This window comes from Triticum urartu, chromosome 3, assembly GCF_003073215.2.
Source record: "Triticum urartu cultivar G1812 chromosome 3, Tu2.1, whole genome shotgun sequence".
Taxonomy (NCBI): Eukaryota; Viridiplantae; Streptophyta; class Magnoliopsida; order Poales; family Poaceae; genus Triticum; species Triticum urartu.
Window position 1 is genome coordinate 744,029,782 of NC_053024.1, and position 4,754 is coordinate 744,034,535.

Genomic DNA, 4,754 nt, shown 5'->3' on the forward strand with positions numbered 1-4,754 from the left:
AAAGCTATGGCGGACAATACCGACAGAGAGAGAGAACAGACCATGCTCGATATTATACGCGGGCCAGATGATGATCAGAATGAAGAAGATTTTGACGGGTCCGAATTTCTAAACAACACCGGAGAGGGTGATATGATATTCGATCGCGACGACCGAGAAGATGAAGTCATGAACTACGACGAAGAACATGTTGATCCTAAAACAACAAACACCGGTGAGGTATATATATTTATATAAGAAGGAATCTGGTGATCATCGCATGTTTTAAATGAGTTGAAGATATATTAACGAATCGATCTTTCTTCTTTCAGCCATCCGGATCGAGCAAATCTTCAAGCAAAAGGACGAAACGAGGCCCGAACAAAAAGTTGAAGGAGGGCGTAAAGTACAATATCGAGGCAATCAGACCTAATGGCGAACCATTAGCGCCTAAGAAGATTGCGGACAAGTTCGTTCGTCAGTGCGGAGTTCTTGTGAAGGACCAACTCCCGATCTCCCTTCCAGAATGGAGAAAGCCAGCAAATCCACGTCCAGATGTTACTTTTGTCGACGAGAATCAAAAAAATCTGCTTTGGGATACTCTCATGGAACATTTCACCCTACCAGATAATTTCATAGAAGCAGACGTGCGGAAAGTCATGGACGCTGCTTTTAGGAAGATGGCGGTTGCATTCAAGAACCACAAGAGAATGACGTGGGAGAAGTACGTCAAGGGAGGAAGGAAGACTCCAGTATTCGAGGGGATACTAGAGAATCAAAGTGCTCATTGGGACGATTTCGTGAAATTCAAGGATTCAGAATTAGCTAAGGAACGGTCGAGAATAAACAAGAAGAATGCCGAAAAAAAGGATAAGTTCCATAAGCTGGGGCCAGGTGGCTACGCGGTGGCAATGCCTAAGTGGGATAAGTCTAAGAAAGAGATGGAGGATGCAGGTGTCACTCCGGTTAGTAAGAGCTGGCCCCCCAGCTGCAGGACTTGGTTCTATGTGCATAGGGGGGAGTTGGACCCGAAGACAGGCAATGTTTCGATGAAGGCATGTCTGAACGGAGCCGACGATGCGCTACTTGTTGCAATAGAAGAGGCTCGATCGGGGGTGTTCCAGCCCAACAGAGAGAACGACGAGCTTACGCGTGCCCTGGGAAATCCTGAACACCTGGGAAGAACACGAGGCAAGGGCGCTATTCCGTGGTATGAGGGGTTTTCGGACTGGAACACCGACTACAGAACCCGTGCGAGAAAGAAGATTGCGGAGGAGAAGAAGAGGAAGATGGAGGAGGAGCAAAGGAAGCTCGACTATGAACGCCTTCAAGGCCTAGAAGCAAGTCAAGCGGAATTGGCAGCTAAATTCCAGCGGCAGCAGGAGCAGATCGACTCACTTAGCCAGCAAAGGGGGTCTCAGCAGCTGCAGCAGCTAGCGGATGATCCAGCATTGGATACCACCGCCCCATCCATGCTGAGAAGCAGCGTGGGTTCCGCCCCGGGCGACGCAGTAGTGCTGGATAGATACCCCGTGGATGACCTCACGGAGAACACTAACTGCGAGCTACACTTCAAAATGAAGAACATATCCATGAAGGTGGCGGACGCCGTTGCTTTTTCAAATTCCCCCGAGGCAACCTTCCATTGCAACCCGATTCCAGCGGGCTATGCTCGTGTCTTGGTTGATGAGGTGGTGGACCAATATTCGGGGCTAGAGCTTGACATTCCTGGAGGTGATGAGGAGCACACACTCGGAGATGCCAAACATCGTATCATCCTATGGAGAAAGGATTGCATCATTTTTCGAAGGCCACCGACACCGCGTCACCCGACTCCTCGTCGAAGTTCGCCACCGAGTCAGCAGACTCCCGCTCCTCCAAGTCCAGCAACGCGTGAGGCCACTCCTCCTCCTCCAAGTCCGGCAAAGTGTCAAGCCACTCCTCCTCCAAGTCCGACACAGCGTCAGACGTCCACTCCTCCTCCAAGTCCGGCACAACCTCAGGCCACTCCTCCTCCAAGTCCGGCACAGCTTCAGGCCACTCCTCCTCGTCCAACTCAGCCTCGTCAGCCGTCTCCGCCGCCTCAGCAATCGCAGAAGAGACACCCCGCAGCTATGGTGCGTAGCGGTACCAGTCGAGGTCATAGTACAGGAAGTACAGGCGGAGGCAAGCGATATAAATATGGTCCAAACCTCACTACTCCTCTTCCTGTGAGGGCTTACGACAGGACCGAGGAGCAAACCAATGCCATAGTGCGGGCAGAAGTCGACGCCCATTTTGGACCGAAACCGCCACCGCCGCCAAGGGAGAAAGTGCCTGTGGAAGTAGTTGACCACTTCATTCGTATGGCTCAACCACCAGCTCCTTAGCCTGTTGACACAGACTATGAGCGCCACATCAGGAAGTTACATCGACAACGTCTACAGAAGGAGGCGAGCTCGAGCTCGAGCAAACAACAAGCAGTTGTCGAAAAATGCGGGAAAATCGTTGCCCAGCTGGGAGAACAGGCGGCGCAATCGACCCCCCCGCTTGTTGTGCCGACAACACGTGACAGTACGCGCGCCCAATATTATTGTGGCCAAACAGTTTACGTTCCCGAGGTGGGCGATGTGGTAATAACCCAGGAGCATATAATGCAGGCTGAAGAACTCAAGATCACTGTTGGACAACTCCTCGAGATCGAGGACATGCCTGTGATTACAGAGGAGGAAATAAAACGGAAATATGTCCGGGGCCAACCTTTGGTCAAGCCAGAAGATGTCAAGAAGCTCCCAACGAGAATGTATGAATTGCATCAATGGTACATGGACATTACTAAGAGATCCGATAGAGAGTCCTTGATGGTGTATGTCAAGAAGGATCATTACTACCATGAGAAAGCTGTGGCCGTTGAGTATTCTGAACTGTTTTAGTTATACAATCAAGACGCACTCGACAAATCTATCGTCAGTTGCTATTGTCTGTAAGTGATTTCTTTCTGTAATTTAAGTCTCAAGCTAGCTGTAGTGATCCTTTTGATCAATCATTACCTGTAATTATCCTCACTATATTCTTTTCTGTGGTATTATGCAGGATGAAGATGTATGAAATGAGAAAAGGTGGACGCTATGGCATTGGGTTCATTGACCCAAACACCGTTAATCAATACACATGGAAAATGAGCAAGTATTATGAAAAGCAGGTAGAGGACAGCATGCTAGAGTTCTTGAAGCGCCTCAAATACAATGAAGATATACTACTTCCTTACAACTTCGAGTGAGTCACACTTTCTTGTACTACAAATTCTCTGTTTTTGCCTACTAGCTAGCTACATGTTTTTGCTTACATATGCCCGCTTAATTAAGACATGCAAACGTGTGTGCATGCAGATTTCACTGGATCTTGTGTATCATTAAAGTTGACGCCGGAACAGTTGAAATACTGGACTCGCTACTCAAAGCAAATAGTGACTACAACATCTTGTATGGGATAGTCAACAGGTAATTTCAATCATTATTAACTATATATCTCGGCCTATTTAGTTCGTCATTTCATGATATGAACTATTTAATAACCACTTTATTCATTTTCTTTGTCGGCGGGCAGGGCTTGGGCAAGGTTCATCAGCGTCACGGAAGGCGAATGGAAACCACAGCTGAAATGGTTTCGATCCAAGGTAAGTAATTAAGTAGTACTAGCTAGCTAGCTAGCTGCCATCTCTTTAATTATCATGCTTGATTAATTATTATCTGATCAAATTAAATTCCATTCTCGTAATAAAGGCCCTGAAGCAGGCGCAGGGGACTAATCTGTGTGCATACTGCGTTTGCGAGAACATTCGCATGATGGCGTCCGAAAGGAGCAAATCTCAAAGACAGGAATGGGTACGCTTGTCAGAACACTATTCACAATTTTTACACCATTATCGATATCTAGTCACACAACTAATACACATGCATATTGATCTCCTTCTTAACAGTTCAAAGAGGTGCGGGAGAAGCTCCTAGAAACGGAGCGCGTAGAAGCACTTCAAGAGGAAATAGCGGGATTTTTGCTCGACCAGGTCATAAATCCGAAGGGAGAATACTATTACCCGCTACCGCCCCCATCGAACATGTCATGAACCACTTGCAATTGTCATCATGCTCCGAAGGCACCAATTAGGATAATGCCACTGGCTCCGAAGGCAACATGCATATGTAGGAGAAATTGTATATAGCTATACATGTGTGTATGTGTAAATTAATATGGTGGTTTGTGAGACATTGATGATATATATATGATTGGTTCTACTAGAAATTCTATTTATATATATATATGCATAACGTGTACAATGTGTAGTACCGTAAAATACTAGCAAACGAAAAAGAATTAAAATGGAAAACACAAAATTAAATGAAAAAGAAATCATAAAACCAAAAACCCCCCAAACATTTTAGTACCGGTTGGTGTTACCAACCGGTACTAAAGGGCTCCCGGCCCCCGGAGCTGGCTCGTGCCACGTGGTTGCCCTTTAGCACCGGTTCGTGCTGAACCGGGTACTAAGGGGGGGGGCCTTTAGTGCCGAAATGTTAGTGTCGGTTCCGAAACCGGCACTAAAGGGCCTTACGAACCGGTGCTATTGCCCTGTTCTGCACTAGTGCTCCCTCTTCACCGCCGTCGATCGCCTCGTCGCCGGCACCACCGTGGTGAGCCTCTTGTTCTTATCTTCTTTCTGCAAGATAAAAATTCTTACTTGAGATAGATAATTGTCTAATTTTCTTACTTTTATTATTCCTTGTTATTATATAGTGCGA